We start from the raw sequence: 22,976 nt of genomic DNA on the forward strand, positions 1-22,976 counted from the left end.
TACCAACCTGGGAGAAGATAGTCCAAAGTAAAAGAGTAGACTGAATCTTGAGATTCAAGCTGAGTATTTTACTACCTAGATGTTACTGCAAGTCTTTCTGTTACACAAAGATCAATCTATTTTTGCCAAGATGTTATTCACTTTTGTGGATATAATTTATACTATCAGGATACTTGCAGATTAATTTTTTTTAAAGTTTTGCTTAACCCAGTGCTGTGGGTTAGCAATGCTTTTTGGTGTTTTTTAAAGTATGCTTTTTTTGGTGAGGGAGATTGGCCCTGAGCTAACATCTGTTGCTAATCTTCCTTTTTGTTTTTCTTTGCAAAGCTCCTGTACATAGTTGTATATCCTAGTTATGTCATTCTAGCTCTTCTGTGTGGGATGCTGCCACAGCATGGCTTGATGAGAGGTGTGTAGGTCCATGCCCAGGATCCAAACCTGCAAACCCCCTGGCTGCTGAAGCAGAGCATGTGAACTTAACCACTTGGCCTCAGGGCCAGCCCTCAGATTAATTTTTAGTAAGTTTAAATCACATGTATCACTTTAAAATACCAAATGACTAACTTCAAAATGAAGATTTTTGGCTTTATAATATTCTAATAACATTTCATAATCTAGTTGCCATTAATAACCTTAACTTTAATTATGTCGTTCACATGATGAGTAGTTGTTTGTAATAAGAACAACCATGTTTGTGGTTGGGAGGGCTATGTATATTCAATCATCTCTGTCTCTTTCTCTGTTACTATCTGAAAATTCCTTAGCTTCAAGACCTGATACTTTTCAAAAGATTATTAGAATACTTTTGTATTTCCTATTTATTGGATGGACTGTACATTTCCTTTAAACTTCATTTTTATTTCTCAAAAGGTGTAAAATTTTTCTCTTTCAACAATGACAAAATACTTAGCAAAGGTAAACTGTCATCATAAACTTGTTGCAACAGGGTGACAAAACTTCAATTCAAGCCTTAACAAATGTCCATGATTCATCAGTGTTCAGGAACAGAACCCAGTTCTGCTGTTTTTTTACCCTTTTCTTCCCCAAGTTAACTAGCCAGCCCAACTCCGCCCCTTCTCCACCCCTTCTTTTGATCTTTTTCTTTCCCAACAAACAACAGTTGAGTGTCTTTAACACATTACTGAAAGAGGGACCATTTTTTAAGCAGTAAGGAGAAAAAGAAGTGGAAAAATTAAGGAATGCAAAGAGAAATTATCCAGAGAAGAGAAAGGTGGAAATATGAAGGAAAAATATGTGAAGGGAAGAATGAGTTTGTCCCTGTAACACAGATGAACACAATGCAAAGAAGGAAGAGGTAAAACAGAGGTAACAAGAAATGTAAAGGCCATATTGGCTGGGAATGAAACTAGTACTGTAAACAAGACAAAAGAGTAGAGCAGCTGAATTTATTTCAGTATTCAATCAGCTGAAATTTTTATTGCTAAATAAATACAATACATAATCTTCCATATCTCCCTATTGATAGAAAACATAATTAATCTTTCAAGATTTTTTCTCTAATTTAAAAATAAAACAGGTGAATAGGTTATATGATGTTAATATTTAATCAATTTATTTATTTTTTTTGAGGAAGGTCAGCCCTGAGCTAATATCTGTGCCCATCTTGCTCTACTTTACATGTGGGACACCTGCCACATCGTGGGTTGACAAGCAGTGCATAGGTCCACACGTGGGATCTGAACCGACGAAACCCAGGCCACTGAAGCAGAATGTATGAACTTAACCACTGTACCACTGGGCCAGCCCCTTTAATCACTTTTTTTAAATCAAAAAAGTAAACAATATTAAATTGTTATGTAAGATACAACTACTGTAACCTAAGTTTCCAAATTCCCTGTGCAGTTGATATACCCATAGGCATCAAATCTGATTACTTGAGGTGTAGGATTTTTATATGAACTCTAGGGGAAAACATCATAATCCATTTCATATAGAATATTGATTTGTATGTAACAAATATTTTTATAGTAAATCACTCATGAACTTTAATGAACCTACATTCTTTCCATTTTCAACCTCCAGAACCACTTCTTTTCCCAATTCCTTTCTTCAGAAAAATTCATGGACAATAGGAAGGTGTAAATGGGATTAGGAGGAAAGGTCAACAGTGACTTAGCTGCTTTCATGACTTTGTTCTCACCTGAAAAATTGTTCACATTTAGAAAATGTTCAGGATCCCTGAACTAAGTGTGAAACGTCCCACGCTCCTTCCTATGTCTTACATTAATTTTACATTAATTTCATCCTAATTAATGAGAAAACTTGAACTCATTGATCTCTAAGACCTCCATCAAATAAAAATCCTTGACCCTAGATATTCCGTTGACTCTAGAAATCATTAGAAACTCCTGCTCAACCGTAGAGAAATGCTCACATGCAGTGGTGTGCTAGAAATGGCACAAACATATCTAACTACAAAACCTACCTCTGTCATTAAGTAATTCAGAGATGTAGGCCAAGTTACTTAGCTTTCCTAAGCATCAGTTTTCAATTTGTAAAAAAATTAGAATAATCCTGTGAGGATTGAAGGATATAACATGATTCTTTCATTCATCCCTAGCCATGCCCCAAGTCAGGGGTGTTGCAGGACAATAGATAAAACATTTAGCCATGCAAGGTGAAAAATTTCTCCATCTCTATGGACTTAAGAGTTGAAAAGAAATCTATTTATAACAAGTCATTTTAAAGAAGATTACTTATAAGAACAATTAACTGGCATGTACACATTTAATAAATTTATGGTGCACATATGCTCTAAGGAAGTACTGTAATTTTTCTCATTCTTTTGTAATTTGTATGTGTACATGCTTTAAAATGTACCTAATATATTGATACACTAATGATTAATATAGGGGAAGACTGTTCATTTAGAGAAAAAGCTTGTAATAAAGAAAATATTGTCTGAGAATAAATAAACCATTTTCAAGGCTTAATTTATGTAGGCAAACAATGCAAAAAATAGTTATTGGAAATACATAAGGGTGTTTTTTCACAAATTATCCTTTTTTAACAACTTCATTGATAAATAATTCACATACGTACAGTTCACTCTTTTAAAGGGTATGTTCCAATGGCTTTTAGTGTTATAGGAAGATTTTCACTGTCATTTTTATCCAAAAAGATCAATCATTGCATAGTTGTACTGTGATAGTATTTGATGAGACTTGCAAGTTTTAGCTATGTAGACATGTAACAAATATTAATTCAACTTAACATTAATGTTAGACATATTTTAATGACCTGGATACTGAAATTGTACAAATTCCTCATGAGTTTTTCCAAATATAAAACCTTAGCCTCTATCCTCCACATAGTCCATGTCAAACAATTAATCACTATAAAAAGTTTATATTTAACTTCATATAAAAAAATAATCATTTGGGCCCACTGTGATACATTCATATAAAAATAATAAAATTATAATTCAGATTGGCATACACACTTCTTTATTTGTATCATTTTTGTATATGTTATGGAGTTTATTTTATGTTGTCATCTTTGCACTTGTACGATGAGAATAGTATTAATGATATCGAAGTAGGTGAGGCTGTAAACAGCATTTGCAGTCATCAGATGCATCAGCTGTACTTCTACGTGTAATCACTGGCTAGAACTATTTATTGTTGCATGTACTGTTCTCCCATTAACAGCAATACCTCAGTAGGACACACTTTCATAGTACTGATTTTGTTTTCCTTTTCAATGGGGATCAGAAAGACAGAAACATCTTATAGAAATAAAACATTTTCACCTTGATCAAGTAAATAAGAAGCTTTAAAAACTGACTATGAAAGTATCAGAAAAATTAGATCAATAAAATCTATGAATGCATTGCATTTTGACAACTTTTATTAGATCTTACAGAACGTGGAGATTTTTCATTTTATTGCTCAATGAAATATTAAGATAATTAACTGAATTTAGTGCTTTCTCTTAGAATTTTTTTTAATTTAAGTAAAAATATTTCCTAAACACTATAATAGTAATAGTAATCAAAAAATACAGGCAATCTCTAACTTATAAACCTGTGTGCCAAACAGTTATTTTTATGTTAGTCTTTTGAAACACAGGCTGCTTTTCTCATAGAAAGAACATGTGGGTTTTAGTTAGCAACCTGAGTATGCATTCAAATTTCTACTTAGCTTCAATTGCTGGGTCTAGAATCACCATTTCCAGTCATGAAGTCTAACAGACTTCACATAACATTTAAATTAATGACCTTGGAAATATCAATTGACTCATGTGGGTTGATGGTCATCACTTAATCTCATCAATAGCATTAAGAGTAACATATTATATTTCATTAAGGAAAAAAGCCAAATTTTCCCTTTCACACATGTAGCATACATGCATGAATGCATAATGGAAACCTAAAAAACTCATCTTTTTGTTTGATGCAATCTAGAAATTTAGATGTATGTCTGTATTCATTTGTTTATATATTTTTCTTAGTCATCTATTCATTAGTTATTAATCATTTGTTTGTTATTAAGAAATTACTAAGAGCTAAACATTTTGATAAGAATCACATGCTTCATATATTTGTATGTTTCTACTCACCACCCAGAAATTGGGTGAAGTGTGTGTTTATATATTATATATAAATGTCTATACGAGACCTTCACTTGTTTTCTAGTCTTAGGATGCATGATGCCCTTTGGTATTTAAAAAGAAAAAAAAGCTTTAAAACTAGAAACTTGTATCCAGAATGCCAGGCCAAGAACCTTTGTAAATTGCACTGCAGGTGGGAATTTAAAATGGGGCAGCTGCTTTGGAAAAGGTTAAACATAGAATTTCCATCTGACCCAGCAATTCCTCTACTTGGTATTTACCACAGTAGTAAAGAGAGAGAAAGTAGTACACTGGTAGTAAAGAGAGACAGAAACATATATCCACACAGAAACATGTACATGAAATGTCCATAGCATCAATATTCATAATAGCCAAAAAGTAGAAACTAGCCAAATACCCATCAACTGTGAAACAGATAAAATTGGTATATCCATTCAATGAAATATAATTTGGCAAAAAAAATTAATTCAGTACTGATACATGCTATAACATGGATGAACTTTGAAAACATGCTAAGTGAAAGAAGCCATTCTGAAAGACCACATATTATATAATTCTAGTTATAGGATATGTCCAGAATAGGCAAATCCATAGAGACAGAAAGTAACGTTTGCCTAGGACTAGGGTGGGTTGTTGGGGAGAGATGAGGAGTGACTGCTAAGGCATATGGGGTTTCTTTGGGGGATGATGAAATGTTCTAAGATTGATTGTGGTGATGGTTGCACAACTTTGTAAATATACTAAAACCATTGACTTGTATACTTTACATGAGTAAATGGCATATCAACTATATCTCAATTATATCCCAGCTATATATATGGTTACGCCTGGTGCAATTCACTAGATGGCAAATTTTGTAGGCAATACTGCCTTTAGTCAAGTCCCTGGGTCATGTTAAGCACTCTATAAGTATTCTATTAAAGAAACAAGGCAGGTAAGTAAACAAGTCAAAATATCACATGCAAGAAAAATTAATCAAAGCTTGTTATTGTGTCTATTTAAAGTAAACCCAGTAGAACTGAAATTTGTTCTAATTATCCTCGAAATGATACGGGGTCGGTGAGCCGAGGAGTCGAAAGAAAGATTTCTTGGACTCTCAAGATCTGGCAGTAGTGCTCTTTTATTTAGAGAATAGTGTGGAATAGCATGGGGACAGGACCCACGGGCAGTCAGAGATGCTGCTGGCATGGGGAGCTTCTGCTGCCCCCACTGCTGCTGCTGCTGGCATGCGTGGAGAGTAAGGCTAAATTTAAGGCATAGGTATGTGAGCCATCTCTTTATAAGACAAAGGAAAGAACATGTAAAAAAGTTAAAATGGTATCAGTGCAGGTGGGGTCCAGCCATTGGGTGGTCCCACAACTTTTAGACAAGAATCAAATCGGATTAATTAAAGGCCAGAAGCCACCACCCTAAATACTCTCTTCAGCTAAAGACAAAGGAGGATGTTGGGGTGGGGGGGGTCAGTTACATGAGGTTGCCAGACAGTAACCAACTTAAGTCCTTGCCTTCCCCATTAAGAGTTTCCAAAGACCATCCCGCCTTCTTCCTGGCACAGAGAGGGAGGCATCTTTACAGATGGAGGTTTCCCAACAAAGGCAAGCAAACTCCAGTCCTTGAAGCCTCCCTCTCATCTGCAGTTTTTAAAATTAACCAGCCTAAACATCCTCATCACTAAGAGCCAACATAAATTCCTGGGTGGGGGGAGTGAATTTGTAGAGATGAGGGTTTATCCTCCTCTAAGCAGTTTCAAAGACAAATTCAGCACTAGGAAATTGAGATAGAGGCTGGACTGAGGTGCTGCTGGCAGAAAATTCTAATGACAGGAGAAAGTGAGAGCTCTATATTTGAAGGTACAGTACCATTCATACATATCAGTGGTTCTCAAATTTGAGTGTGAATTATAAACACTTGGAAGACCTGTTAAAACACAAGTTACTGGTCCTAAGCTCTTAGTTTCTGACTCAGTAGGTCTGGGTGGGGACCAAGAATTTGCATATCTAACAAATTCGCAAGTGATACTCATTCTGCTGGTCAGGGAAATTCTACTGGTTATTCATAAAGTGAATGTTTGTAAGTGGGAAATGATGTGAGGTGGGCTAGGGAAAAGTAGAGGAAGAAATAAAAGGAAATGACACACTGAATATAAATTTTATAAATCGATAAATTAACAGAGTAAATCTTCCAGCACTGGTGGATCGTCTTGGTACACGGTGAGAATGGTGATCCAGTGAGGTGAGCTTTACTCAGGTGTTACAGATAATACCAATCTGTGAGTTAAATTGCCTTTCAGATCTCCTGCTGCCTTTCATGTATCAAATTCATTGATACTGCCATGCCCTCCAAAGAGTTCTAGCAACATGCGAGGCCAGGTTGGAAGTCTGCTCTTCCCTGTGAGAGGTGGGATGTGTCAAAGACCTCATTCTTCCCAAAACATGTATCCCTCAAGGCCATCTCCCTTCCCTACTTAGCTTAAAACTTCACTATCAAACTGATTATGTTAGGTTAGTTAAAAAGTGCATTCAAGGGACTGGCCCCGTGGCCGAGCGGTTAAGTTTGCGCGCTCCGCTGCAGGCGGCCCAGTGTTTCGTTGGTTCGAATCCTGGGCGCGGACACGACACTGCTCATCAAACCACGCTGAGGCAGCGTCCCACATGCCACAACTAGAAGGACCCACAACGAAGAATATACAACTATGTACCGGGGGGCTTTGGGGAGAAAAAGGAAATAATAAAAATCTTTAAAAAAAAAAAAAAAGTGCATTCAAATACACAAGCTATCAGGGTGGAAGCACTTTTCCTATTAACATGTAAATATCCGCTTGTCATTATCAAAAGTGACTTCATCAGATGAACTAGCTATCACTTTGAAAGAAGGCTGATTTCCAGGCTCTATGAAGGAGCTTCTTTATTTTGATTTTGGTAAGAAAAGTTAGCATGGATTTGATTCATTCCAACTATTTCACTCTGAAATAAAATGATTGGGATATTTTATTTAATTTACCATGGAAATAAACTAGCAAGAACAGCAATCAACAAGAAAACATTATTAAGAAAGAATACTTTAAATGTAGTCTTAGATGTTTCTCTAATCTACTTTATGTGACATTGAAGGGCAATATCATTCATTTTCCCTCTTTCTACTAAGACTTGGCCTCATATGAGTCACAGAATCCTTTCAGAGAACAAAAGCAAAAAATAAAAATCTTTATTGTTTAAAAAATAGGAATTGGTCTTAGTGGCTTGGAGAGAAAAGTAATCTGGATATGCCAAAGAAAATATGGTTATGGAAACAAGAATTCGATAGAGAAGGAATAGAATTACAATTTAGCTTTCCTCTTCTTTCAATACCCCGAATTGTCCAAGGAAATCTGTATCATCTGGAGACAGATGCGTGTGTTCTTTATTTCTATTATGCCAATATGAATAAACAGATAGAAGCACTAGTACACAGATTGGCACTGGTAAATACATGGGTTGGGTTATTGTAAGGTTTAGGAGTTTAAATTAGAATTTTGTAAGCATAATGACTTTTGAAAACCATTTCCAAAGCCAAAAACAAGGTATGGTAATGTTTCAATTTATAAGAAATTGCGATTGTATTTGTAACTATTTGTATTGTAATTGTAACTATTTGATAATGCACTATTACATTCAGTATCAGATTATGTGATTGAACAAGCTAATTCTTGGGTTTAAGTTAAAGGACAAGTAACATTCTTAAACTACCTTGATAGCATAAAGGAAATAAAGCACCTGAAATGTTATGGCTACTTAGGTTAGAAATAGGTTAATTCTTTTTTTTTCAATTATTTTTTATTGAGGTCACATTGGCTGATAACACTGTGTAATTTCAGATATACATTTTACATATGAGCTTCTGTATAGACTGCATTGTGCTCACCACCAATAGTCTAGTTTTTATCCAGCATCATACATATGTGCCCCTTTACCCTTTTGCCCTCCCCCCACCCCCGGCAACCTCCTTCCCTTCTGGTAACCACTAATTTGTTCTTTTTATCCATGTGTTTATCTTCCACATATGAGTGAAATCATACAGTGTTTGTCTTTCTCTGTCTGGCTTATTTTGCTTAACATAATACCCTCAAGGTCCATCCATGTTGTTGCACATGGGATGATTTTGTCTTTTTTTATCGCTGAGTAGTATTCCATTGTATATATATATATATATATATGTATATATATATATACATACATATATACCACATCTTCTTTATCCATTCTTCAGTTGATGGGCACAGGTTACTTCTGCATCTTAGCTATTGTGGATATTGCTGCCATGAAATAGGGGTGCATCAATCTCTTTCAATTGCTGATTTCATGTTCTTTGGATAAATACCCAGTAGTAGTGATGAGGATTTTTAGGCTGGTTAATTTTAAAACGGTTTATGATGAGGATTTTAGGCTGGTTAATTTTAAAAAACTGCAGATGAGAAGCAAGCTCCGAGGACTGGAATTTGCTTGCCCTTTTGAGAGACATTTGCATTTGTGAAGGAAGGGGGGATGACCTTGTAGGGACCTGAAATTGGCCACCCCAGGATATGTCTCTTTGGCATCAGGATTGTTTTGGGCTGATTGCTTTCAATACACTGGGACAGGGAAGGAGGCTCTGAGGAATGGAACTTGCCCTTGTTGGGACACATTTACATTTGTAAGGTAAATCACTGTAAAAGGTGCCTCCCTCTCTGTACCAGGAAGAAGAAGAGAGATGACCCTATCCCTAGAAACTCTTAATGGGGAAGGCAAGAACTTAAGTTGGTTGCTGTCCGGCAATCTCATGTCACTGATTTAGGGTGGTGGCTTCTGACCTTTACTTAATGCGATTTGATTCTTGTCTGAAAGTCATGGGATCACCCAACAACCAGACCCCACCTGCACTGATACCATTTTAACTTTTTTTCACGTTCTTTCCTTTGTCTTCGTAAAGAGATGACTCACATACCTATGCCTTAAATTTAGCCTTAACCCTCAACTCGGGGCAGCAGCAGGAGCTCTGACTGCCCATGGGTCCTGTCCCCATGCACCAGCTCTGCCTGCCCATGGGTCCCGTCCCCATGCTATTCTATTCTCTAAATAAAAGAGCACTACTGCCAGATCTTAAGAGTCTAAGAAATCTTTCTTTCGACTCCTCGGCTCACCGACCCCGCATCAGTAGGATACCTGGATCATATGGTATTTCTGTGTTTAATTTTTTGAGACCTGTCCATACTGTTTTCCATAGTGGCTGCACTAGTTTGTATTCTTACCAACAGTGTATGATGGTTCGCTTTTCTCCACATACACTTGTTTTTTGTCTTGGTAATTATAGCCATTCTGACAAGCGTAAGGTAATATCTCATTCTAGTTTTGATTTGCATTTCTCTAATAATTAGTGATGTTAACTTTTTTTATGTGCATGTTGGCCATCTGTATATCTTCTTTGGAAAAATGTCTCTTCATATCCTCTGCCCATTTTCTGATCAGATTTGTTTGCTGTTGTTGAGTTGTATTAGTTCTTTATATATTTTGGAAATAACCCCTTGTCAGATATATGATTTGCAAATATTTTCTCCCAGTTGCTGGTTGCCTTTTCATTTTGTTCATGGTTTCCTTTGCCTTGTAGAAGCTCTTTAGTCTGATGAAGTCCCATTTATTTATTTTTTCTTTTGCCTCCCTTGCCTGAGTAGAAATGATATTCAAAAATATGCTGCTAAGACCCACGTCAAAGAGTGTACTACCTATATTTTCTTCTGGGAGTTTTATGGTTTCAGCTCTTACATTCAAGTCTTTAATCCATTTTGAGTTAATTTTTGTGTATGGTATAAGATAATGATCTACTTTCTTTCTTTTGCATGTGGCTGTCCAGTTTTCCCAATACCATTTATTGAAGAGAGTTTCCTTTCTGCAAGTTGTGTTCTTGGCTCCTTTGTCAAAGATTAGCTGTCCATAGATACGTGGTTTTATTTCTGGGCTTTCAATTCTGTTCCCTTGATCTGTGTGACTGTTTTTGTGCCAGTATCCTCCTGTTTTGATTGCTATAGCTTTGTAGCATACTTTGAATTCAGGGATTGTGATTCCTCCAGTTTTGTTCTTTTTTCTCAGGATTTATTTAGCTATTGAGAGTCTTTAGTTGTTCCGTAAAAATTTTAGGAATCTTTGTTCTATTTCCATGAAGAATGTCATTGGGATTCTGATTGGGATTGCACTGAATCCGTAGATTGCTTTAGGTAATATGGATATTTTAACTATGTTTATTATTCCAATCCATGAGCATGGAATATGTTTCCTTTCTTTGTGTCTTCTTCAATTTCTTTGAATATGTCTTATAGTTTTCAGTAGGTCTTTCAACCTCCTTGGATAAATCTATTCCTAGATATTTTATTTATTTATTTATTTTTGCAGGGAAAGATTTTCCTTGAGCTAACATCTGTTGCCAAACTTCATATTTTTTTCCTCCTCAAAGTCCTAGTGTGTGGTTGTATATCTAGTTGTAAGTCCTTCTAGTTCTTCTATATGAGCTGCCACCATAACATGGCAACTGACAGACAGGTGCTGTGATTCCATGACCAGGAAACGAACCCAGGCTGCCAAAGCAGTTACAGCAGGAAACTTTAACTGCTAGGCCATCAGGGCTGGCTCAAAATTTTATTCTTTTTGTTGTGATTGTAAATGGCATTGTATACTTGACTTGTCTTTCTGCTAGTTCATTATTAGTGTATAGAAAATAAAACTGATTTTTGTAACTTGATTTTGTGCCCTGCAACTTTGCTGCAGTTGTTGATTATTTCTAATAGTTTCTGGTGGCTTCTTTAGGGTTTTCTATATATAGAATCATGTTGAATTCAGACAGCAAGAGTTTCACTTATTTCTTTCCACTTTGGATACCTTTAATTTCTTTTTCATGCATAATTGCCCTGGCCAATACCTCCAGTACTATGTTGACTAGGAGTGGTGAGTGTGGGCACCCTTGTCTTGTTCCTGTTCTCAGGGAGGTGATTTTCATTTTTTCACCATTTAGTATGATGTTGGCTCTAAGTTTGTCATATATGGCTTTTATTATGTTAAGGTACTTTCCTTCTATACTCATTTCATTGAATATTTATCATAAATGACTGTTGGATCTTGTCAAATGTTTTTTCTGCATCTATTGAGATGATCATGTAATTTTTATTCTTCATTTGGTTAATGTGTATCAAATTGATTGATTTGTGGATGTTGAACCCTCCCTGCATCCCTGGTATAAATCCCACTTGATTATGGTGCAGGATCCTTTTAATGTATTGCTGTATTCATTTTGCCAATATTTTGTTGTGGATTTTTGCGTCTGTGTTCATCAGCAATATTGGCCTGTAATTTTCCTCCTTTGTGTTGTCCTTGTCTGGTTTTGGTATCAGGGTGATCTTGGCCTCGTAGATTGACTTAGGAAGCATTCTGTCTTCTTCAATTTTTTAGAATAGTTTGAGAAGGATAGTTATTAATCTTCTTTCAATGTTTGGTATAATTCTCCAGAGAAACCATCTAGTCCTGGACTTTTCTTTTTTGGGTTGTTTTTGATTGCTGTTTCACTCTCTTTGCTTGTGATTGGTCTATTCAGATTCTCTATTTCTTCTTGATTCAGTTTTGGGAGGTTGTATGAGTCTAAGAATATATCCATTTCTTCTAGGTTATCCAATTTGTTGGCATATAGTTTTTCATAGTATTCTCTTATAATGCTTTGTATTTCTGTGGTATCCATTATAGTTTCTCCTCTTTTGTTTCAAATTTTTTTATTTGAGCCTTCTGTCTTTTTTTCTTTTTGAGTCTGGCTAAGGGTTCGCCAATTATGTTTATCTTCTCAAAGAACCAGCTCTTAGTTCATTGACCCTTTCTACTTTTCTTTTGCTTTCTATTTCCTTTATTTCTGCTCCAATTTTTATTATTTCCTTCAGCTGACTTTGGGCTTTGTTTGTTCTTCTCTTTCTAATTCTGTTAGGTATATTTGAAGATTACTTCTTTGAAATTTTTCTTGTTTGTTGAGGTGGGCCTGTGTTGCTATGAATTTCCCTCTTATAACTGCTTTTGCTGCGTCCCATAAGAGTTGGTATGATGCATTTTCATTTTCATTTTTCTCCATGTATCTTTTGATTTCTCCTTTAATTTCTTTCTTGATGCGATGGTTGTTTAGTAGCATGTTGTTTAGTGTCCACATATTTGTGACTTTCTCAGCTTTTTTCTTGTAGTTGATTTCTAGTTTGATGGCACTGTGGTCAGAAATGATGATTAGTATGATTTCAGTCTTCTTAAATTTATTGAGGCTTGCCTTGTTTCCCAACATACGGCCTGTCTTTGAGAATGTTCCATGTGCACTTGAGAAGAATGTGTATTCTGCTGTTTTTGAATGTAAAGTTTTATATGTATCTATTAAGTCCATCTAGTCTAGCTTTTCATTTAAGTTCACTATTTCCTTGTTGACTTTCTGTCTTGATGATCTATCCACTGATGTAAGTGGGGTGGTGAGGTCCCCTATATTATTTTGTTGCAATTAGTTTCTCCCTTTAGGTCTGTTACTAGTTGCTTTACATACTTTGGTGCTCCTGTGTTAGATGCATATATATTTATGTGTTATGTCCACTTGGGGGACTGTCTCTTTTGTCATTATATACTGTCCCTCTTTGTCTCTCATTGCCTTTTTTATCTTGAAGTCTACTTTGTCTGATATAAGTATGGCAACACCTGCTTTCTTTTGCTTGCCACTTGCTTGAAGTATCATCTTCCATCCCTTCACTCTGAGCATGTGTTTGTCTTTAGAGCTGAGATGTGTTTCCTGTAGGCAGCATATTTTTGGTTCTTGTTTTTTAATCCATCCAGTTACTCTGCATCTTTTGATTCGAGAATTCAATCCATTTACATTTAGAGTGATTATTGATATATGAGGGCTTAATACTGCCATTTTATCTCTTGTTTTCCAGTTGTTCTATATTTCTATTGTTTCTCTTCCCTTGTATTACTGACTGTCATTTCAGTTTTGTGGTTTTTTGTAATGGTTTTCTCAATTTTTTCTTTATTTATTATTTGTGGCTCTACTCTAATTCTTAATTTAGTTGTTACCATGAAGTTTGTGTAAAAGATCTCATAGATGAGATAGTCCATTTTCTTATAGCCTTTTCTCTGCATTAGCCTAAGCAGGTTCCATCCCTTCCCTCTTTCCCATCTAAGTTATCCTTGTATATGATGTTCACCATAGCATTATTCATAATTGCCAAAAAGTGTCAACAAAAGAAGTATCTCTGAAATGACAAATGGATAAATAGATATGGTGCATTCATACTATGGAATGTTATTTATCAATAAAAAGAAATGAAATACATCATGAATGAGCCTTGAAAACATTTTGTTAAATCAAAGAAGGCAGTCATAAAGAAAAACATATTATATGATTCTCTTTATGTGAAATATTCAGAATAGGCAAATTTATACAGATAGAAAGTAGATTAGTGATTGCCTAGGGTTGAGGGGAGGAAGAGAAGAAGGTTGAGAGCAAAGGAGAGTGACTGCTACTAAGTATGGGATTTCTTTAAGAGGTGATTAAAATGTTCTTACATGTTCTTATGTTGTGGTGATGATTGCACAATTTTGAAAATATACTAAATATCATTGACTTGTTCACATTAAATGAATCAATTGTATGATATGTGAGTTATATTCCAGTAAAGTTGTTAAAGGTTGAAAACAAATAAATAACAATTGAAGATCATGCTAAATTATATCCAACAATGAATTTTATCTTGTTCTTTTTTTATGGTGTATGCTTTTTTATTTTTTACTGTAGTAACACTGGATCATAACATTATATCCCTTTCAGTGGTACATCATAATATATTTGGAGTTCTGTGTAGATTATATCATATTCATCACCCAAAGACTAATTACAATCTATCACCACACACATGTCTAATCACCACTTTTGCCCTCCTCCCTCCCCGCTTCCCTGCTGGTAGCTGCTAATCCAACCTCTCTTGCTATGTGTTTGTTCCTCATTGTCTTTGTCATCTACTTACGAGTGAGATCATCCAGTATTTGACTTTCTCCCTCTGACTTATTTCACTTAGCATAATACACTAAAGGTCCATCCATGTCATCACAAATGGGCAGATTTCATCATTTCTTATGGCTGAGTAGTATTCCATTGTGTATATATGCCACATCTTCTTTATCTATTCACCCCTTGATGGGCACCTAGGTTGCTTCAAGTCTTGGCTATTGTGAATAATGCTGTGATGAACATAGGGGTGCATACTTCTTTATGTATTTGTGTTTTCAAGTTCTTTGGATAAATACCCAGCAGTGGAATAGCTTGGATCATATTGTAGATCAATTCTTAATTTTCTGAGGAAACTCCATGCTGTTTTCCATAGTGGCTGCACCAGTTTGCACTCCCACCAGCAGTGTATGAGGGTTCTCTTCTCTCCACATCCTCTCCAAGACTATGCTTTTTGATTGGAGCTTTTAGTTCATTGATATTTAAAGTAGTTTTTGATACGTATGTACTTATTGCCATTTTGTTACTTTTTTCTGCCTGTTTTAGTAGTTCTTCTCTTTTCCTTTTTTCTTCTTTTGCTCTCTTCCTTTGTGATTTATGGTATTCTTTAGTAATATGTTTGATTTCTTTCCTCTTACTTATTTGTTTATTTATTATATGTTTCTGGCTTGTGATTACCACGATGTTCATATATAATATTCTACATATATAGCAATCTATATTGAATTGATAATCTCTTTAGTTTGACTTCTTTTTAAAATCTCTACTCTTTTACTCTCCTCCACCCAAATTTTATGTTTTTGAAATCCTATCTAATGTCTTATTTTGTGTGTGTCTATCCATTACCCTCATATCATTGAAATAGGTAATTTTAGTACTTTTGTGTTTTAACCTTCATGTTACCTTCATAGGTGGTTGATCTGCTACCTTTACTGTATTCTTGCTTTTATCAGTGGTGTTATTGCCTAGTGGATTTTTTTGATAATTTTCTTATCCTTATTTGTTGTCTTCCCTTTCCCAATTAAATAAATCCCTTCAGCATTTCTTGTAGAACTGGTTTCTTGGTGATAAACTCCTTTAATTCTTGCTTCTCAGGAAAACTCTTTATCTCTCCTTCCATTCTGAATGATAACCTTGCTGGATAGAGTATTCTTGGCTGTAGGTTTTTTCCTTTCAGCATTTTAAATAAGTCATGCCATTCTCTTATAGGCTATAGGGTTTTGGCTGAGAAGTCTGCTGATAGCCTTATGGGCTCTCCTTTGTATGTAACTTGTTGCCTTTCTCTTGGAGCTTTTAGGTTTGTCTCTTTATCTTTAATTTTGGACATTTTAATTACAATGTGTCTTAGTATGGGCCTCTTTGGGTTTATCTTGTTTCATCCTCTCTGTGCTTCCTGTATTTGGATATCTGTTTCCTTCCTTAGGTTAGGAAAGTTTTAAGCTATTATCTCTTCAAATAGATTCTCTGCCCCTTTGTTTCTCTCTTCTCCTACTGGGACAACTATAACATGAATGTTAGTGCACTTGATATTGTCCTGGAGTTCCTTTAGACTGTTCTCATTGTTTTAAATTCTTTTTGGTTTCATCTGTTTAGCTTGGGTTATTTCCTCTAGTCTTTTATCCGTCTCACTGTTCCATTCTTCTGTATCATCTACTCTGCTATTGAGTCCCTCTAGTGAATTTTTCATTTCCAGTATTGTATTCTTCATTTCTGGTTGGTTGCTTTTTATATTTTCCACTTCTTTGTTGTTGTTCTCACTGTGTTCATCCAGCCTTCTCCCAATATCAGTGAGCATCCTTATGAGTTTTTGTTCAAACTCTTTGTCAGGTAGATTGCTTATTTCTGTTTCATTTAGTTCTTTTTCTGGGGTTTTTGCCTGTTCTCTTCCTTGGAACATATTCATTTGCCTCCTCATTATGCCTCTTTCTCTATGTATTAGGTGAGTCAGTTATGTCTCCTTTTCTTGGGGAAGTGGCCTTATGTAAGAGATGCTGTTTGAGGCCCAGCAGTGTGCTTCCCTCTTGTGACCCATCCAAATGTTCCAGGAGTGACCCCTATGTGGGCTATGTGTATACTTCTGCTGCAGCAGAGTTGCTTGTATTGTGGGCACCCAGGGAGTCTGGACTTTCCCCCTGGCCAGCTTTTTGCAAATCAGGTTTGGGGAACCCAAGCACTGTTGGTTACAAAGTCTAATAGCACACTTCTGTTGCAATTTTCCTGTTAAGTGAGTAGGCACCCAGTGTAGCTGGTTGCTAGGCTCAGGGGCTTACAGTTGCTGTAGTCCTTAGACCTGCAAATCTGTTGTCAGCATTTTAGGATTGCAGCTGAGTGGGGCTGGCCCCAGGCATGGGAGCATCCAATTGTTTCAGGCTTTGGAAGGTGGGGCCAATCCCCTTTGTGAATGTTTGTGAAGCAAAGGTCTTCTGCCACTGATAAGCCCCACTCCCACAGGTCCACACAGTCCTGGCCAGTGCACACTTCCTGACCCCCTGGAGGATACCCAGTTGCCCCACTGCAGAGGCCCCTACCTCTCTACCAACAGTCACCACAGTTCACCTGGTCCTCACACAGACCCTGCCCCACAGAGGTGGACACACTCACCTGCCTATAGAGGATCCAAGCATCCAGTGTATGCAGGCTGAAAAGTTGCCTGAGGACTTGCTGTCGGGTGAGGCTGGTCCCTAGGGTGGCTGCCTGTCCTGGCTGAACTGGACTAAATCTGCACTCTAGTAGGTATGGAAGACCCCTGGGCTAACAGTCTGGGAGAAGAACTCCAATGGTGTCTGCCAGTGCCTGTAACAACACGCCTGTACTAGGTCACAACAATGGCCACCACCAATGTCTCAGTCCCTGGAGAGTTCTCACCTCTCACTGAGATGCACCCAGAGCCTACCAGGTGAGTCTCTTTTCCCCAAAGGACTGTGCAGCTTTCTTTCTGGTGATGTTAGGTTGCTTTCTGAGACAGGTGAATTTGTGCATGTGTCCTTTAAGAGCTGACTTTATTCTGCTTATGTCAATAGTTTTTCTAGGGGTATTCCCCATTGTAGCTAGTAGCCAGCAAAACCAGATAGTATGACACTCGTCTCAGTTATGCTGAGTCTGAAGGATGCTTATAGCAGTAACCTTTCTCTGCTCAGGTCCCTACTTCTTCAGGGAAGGCTGCATGCCTTAGGGTGGCTCCCACCTGGCTGGCTGTGAAGCTCCACCCCTCACAAAGGTGGCTTTTTTCTCTCCAGAAGGAATTTTTCACTTTTCTACCTCAGTCAGGACTGTGTCTTGCTGTGGGGGTTATTTTTACCCAGTTTTCAGTTCTCTCTTCAAAGTAATTTTTCCAAGATTAGTTGTAACCTGGTTGTGTTCATGGGAGGAGGTGAGTTCAGAGTCTGCCTACACTGCTATCTTGATGAGATCTGTCTTTTTCTTACTTTTAAAGGAATAGGCAGAAAGTATTTTTGTACCTAAATAGTTACAAATTTTAACACTGATTAAAATAGTCACAGAACTATTTATGCACTCATGCTGTGATTTAAGGTTAACATTGATTTATGGGACAAATAAAACCCTACATTTTAAGGACTTTACGTAGAAGAAATTTATTTTTTTGTTCAGTTAGTAATCAAATGCAAGCTTGCTTTTCACCAAGCACATTTCTCCTAGTGGCAATTCAAGGAACAAGTCTTTTTCTTTCTCATGGCAGCTCTGTCTCCTAGAGCCCTAGAATCTTTTACATACAGATGAAAGGAGAAAGGGAGACTAGACAAGGAATCTCCCCTTCTTAACAGCTTGAAACATATGTCTCTTAGTCTCATTCCCTTGTGGTAAACTAGACAAACAACCTAGACACAAGTGGAAGTTGACAAATGAGACCCCTGCCTGGGCATTAACTTCCTATAAACACGATGGAAGCTGGAGCACACAAATTTTGGGGGCAAGTTAGCTACCTCTGCCACAGGCAGAGACTACCAAACGTCTATACTTCCTTCTTCCCAATATAGAATCCTCTCCTTTCCTCTCTTCTAAGTTAAATTCCTGTCCCATGTCTTCATTTAACCTCATGTCAAGGAGCTCTACACAATACACAGTTCTCTCTAACACATTCCAATATGGCTCCCCATGATGGAGAACCCTCTAAAGAATAAGCTTCCAGCTCTCCCCTCACCACACACCTACAGCATAGAGGTTGGACAGTGCAAAGAGTGGTAACAAAAGTTTCCATTTGCCAAAGGAAGAATTATTTACAGACATAGTTACTGTTCTTCAGCAATGACAAAATCCTGCTGAGTAGACCTGGTGAAGAAAGCTTACTCTTGAAGGAGTTCCATGACAAGGCCCTGATTTCTGTCTCTGAGATGGACTTCCTTGTCAGTTATTTTTTTATGGCTGCTGGTTATACCCTATGGGAGGTTTGTCTTTGTCCATTATCTTCCATGACTGCTTCTGAAATGAACAGTAGGGAGTATACCCACTGTGGGAGGCAAAGCAATATCCCCTCAAAAAGATTTACATTCTAATTTTTCAGTCCTGTGGATACATTATATTACATGGCAAGGGAAAATTAAGGTTGCTACCTAACCTTGAGAGGGGGAGATTATCCTGGATTATCTGTGTTGGCCCAATGTAATCAGAAGTCTCCTTATAGGTGAAGAAAGGAGGCAGGAGAGTCAATGTCACAATAGTGCAGCATGAGAAAGACTTGGCCAGCCATTGCTGGCTTTAAGATCAAAGGAGGACATGAGCTAAGGAACAAAGTGGTCTCTAGATGCTGGAAAAGGGGCAAAAAACCCCAAACAAACAGATTCTCTTCTAGAAGAAGGAACGCAGCCCTGTTGACATTTTGATTTTAGCCCAGTGAAACTCAATTTTGGATTTCTGACCTCAAGAACTATAAGATAATAGATTTGTGGTGTTTTAAGCCACTAAGTTTGTGGGAATTTATAACAGCAGTAATATATTTGGGGTCACAATTCCTATTATTATAAATTTGGGGGTACAGAGGGGTTCTTTTGTTTGTTTGTTTACAGTTGCAGGCTTATATTTTAGACTAGGCTCATGTTTTGTTTTGTTCTTAAGAACAGAATTCTTTAAAAGTTTAGAGGCTTCTGATCTAATTACCTCTGTCAGTACCAAGTTACAATAACCACACTCAAAAGTTATTTCCTGGAGATAATACTCAAGTCTACTTTAGTTCGTTTCTTTCCCCACCCCCTCCCTTCATGTCCCTCTCTCTCTTTTTCTCTCTGTCCTTAATATGAGTTGCGTTAGAGCGATCTGAAATTCTAAACTTCTTTGGAATGAAGCACTCTTAAACTAACCTTTGTCATAGGGCTGAAATGTTCATCCTGTTGTTACATGAGCCCTTCTCTTTCTTGTAAAATTCCATTAAGTCACACAAGAAAAATCCAACACGAACTATTTTCATTATGGATTTTTTTTTAAGACAGAGCTATCAGGTTTGGTATGTATGTAGTAGTTCCTTCAATAAGTTCTGCTGGTGACAATCTGAGAAATATTTTGACACTGAATTACATAGGTCTCTATTTTTCTAGCCTGTTAGATCAATTTCTTTGCTGATCACCTCCTGACCATTGAAGCACTGCCACATATTTTAGGGTTTTGTTCTGGTTTCACCCAAATCAGAGAAGAATTAATTTCTGTATTAGTTTGAGAATGTTAATTGTTAAAAAGAAACCCATATGTTTCAATGGCTCAACAAAATGTGCATTTATTTCCCATTCTATTAAAAGTAGATCATGAGGATTTACACAGATATTATCAGGAAAACTGGCTCAATCAGTCTAATGGCTCAAAGTTCCCTAAAACTCACACATCATCTGTAGGCGATAGAGAGGAGAAGGCAGACCTTCTTTTTAAAAGATTTGGTATAAGAGCAACTCATATTATTTCTGCTCACATTTCAATGGGGAGAACTAATTACATGGTCCTGTCTAGGTACAAAGGGGCTGGGAAATATAGTCTTTTTTCCAAGAATGGGCTTACCAAAGTCAATTTTATACTATGGGAAGACTATACAGTTTGTTAGACAGTTAGTTGTCTTTGCTACTAATACATATTCGTCATAGAGTATTTTAAAAAATTGTCATACAGGCTTTGCTAACTAGGACTATGTCCTCAGCCAGATGGAAAACTATCACTTTAGAGGCTTGACACTGTATCATAAAGAGGAAGAGTAGCAAGTACAAAAATGTTGATCACTTGGAGAACTGAGTGCTTGAATAGTTGACCTGGATAAAGGTCAGGAACATACAAGGACTGTAATAAGCTCTGGAAAATAATACCAAAAAAAGTACAGTGGTCCCTACCCTTCTGAACCTTAACATTTTGTCAGAGAAAGGCATTAGAAGAATAACATTAGTTACACAAGCTGAGAAGTGCTATAGACGAAAAACATGAGACTATAAGAGAGTTCAAGAGCAAGAATTAATACCAATTGATGAGTTAATAAATAGTTTCTCAGAGAAAGAGATATAGAAGAGAAATGACAGCCAGGTAAAGAGCAAGGTAAAAACCTCCTAAGGAGAAGAAAATTATGTGAAGGAGTTGAAGCACATTTCCCATTCTGATAGAATATGCTAGCTTGTAGGAGACCAAAATTTCTTTTGAGAACAACTAGAAAAGGCACATAAAATATTTATAAAGCATCAAAGATCTCTTAAATCAACCAGGGTAATGGGGCCAGAAGTCTGGGGGAAGGGGAACTATAAAGAGGTGAGTGAATATTCCTCAGCGAATGCCTGGGAATATGGGCTTCGTCTGGGCAAAAGATCACTGATGGAGGATAGGGACATCAGAAAAGGCTTCAGCAGTCTTGTAAGGATGAAAGGAGAAAACTAAAGGAGACCTGTGGGGCCAAGATCTTGCTGAGAAGAGTGGTTTGAAGAATTATGCCTGATACATAGCTAGATTAATAAGCTAAGAAGGAACTATCTGAAAAAAATAGCAGAGTTTTCAATAGTTTCACTGTGCTGAGGGGAAAAGATTTAGAGTTGTGGACTTCCAGGAAAAGGGCTCAGACATTCATTTAAAAGCCCTCGAGGAGCATGTTCTAGGAACAGGAGAAATCCAGAAGCAGACAATGTTATCAAAATCTCAGCCCAGAAGTTACTGACTAAGAATCAGTCTTGGTATATTTTCCTAAAAGAAGAAAGGGGAGGACAACATAATTTGGAACCTTTATTTTTTTTAATGCCCAATGTCCAGATCTAGTCAGATATTTTAGAGATGTTAAAAGACTGAACTACAAGATCAAACATTTAGAAAACTTAAGAAAATAGAAATAGAGTTACAGAGATCCAAATAGTGGTGATAGCAGACAAGAACATTCAAATAACTATGATTAAAATGTTCAAGAAGGGCCAGCCTGGTGGCATAGTGGTTAAGTTTGCACACTCCACTTCGGTGGCCTGGGGTTCATAGGTTAGGATCTCAGGCTCGGAGCTACACACTGCTTATCAGGTCATGCCGTGATCACGTCCCACATACAAAATTGGAGGAAGATTGGCACAGATGTTAGCTCAGGGACAATCTTCCTCATCAAAAAAAAAGTTCAGAGAAAGAGAAAAAAGTGGAAAAATAAAGAAATGCTTCGAAATTTTACCAGAGAATTAAAAACTATAACAAAATGGAAATTTTAGAACTGAAAAATAGCTGTGTTTAACAGTATATTGGAGATGCAAAAGACGAGATTAGGGAATTGGAATATAGATTTATAGAAACTGTCCAGACTAAAGACAAAAAATAAATACAGAAAAGTGTATACAGACATGCGGGACAGAGTGAAAATGCCTAACATACACATAATTGGAGTCTCTCAAGGAAAGGAGAAAGAATGGAGCTGAAGCAGAGAGAATGAATGAGAATTTCTAAAACTGATGAGAGATGTCAGCTCAGAGACTTGGGAAGCACTGTGAAACTCAATTAGTATACATAAAATCACATTTAAGCACATAGCAGTCAAACTGCTGAAAATCAGAAACAATGAGAAAATTTTGAAAGGAGTCTGATGAATCAAATGGGCCAAAGATAGCAAACAGTTTGTCACATTCAAGAAAAAACTTTTAAAAGACAATGTCATTGGACTTTAAACAATTTTTTAAAAAGGAAGCCTGTTTCAATATGAAGCTGAAAAATAGGTAAAGAATCTTGAAGATAGTGTTAAGGACTTTAGATTTTTATCTTAGGGTAATGAAAAGTCATTGAAGGACTTAATTGGGGAATGACGTGATCAGATATGCACAATTAAAAGTTTACATTTGCAAATCTGAGGAGAATGGATTAGGGAGGTGGGTATAAAAAAGGGGAGACCAGGAATCTGGTTACCAGAACTAGGAGCAAAAGTTTTTAAAACAAGA

Source organism: Equus asinus, chromosome 1 (genome assembly GCF_041296235.1).
Source record: "Equus asinus isolate D_3611 breed Donkey chromosome 1, EquAss-T2T_v2, whole genome shotgun sequence".
In the NCBI taxonomy this organism is placed as follows: Eukaryota; Metazoa; Chordata; class Mammalia; order Perissodactyla; family Equidae; genus Equus; species Equus asinus.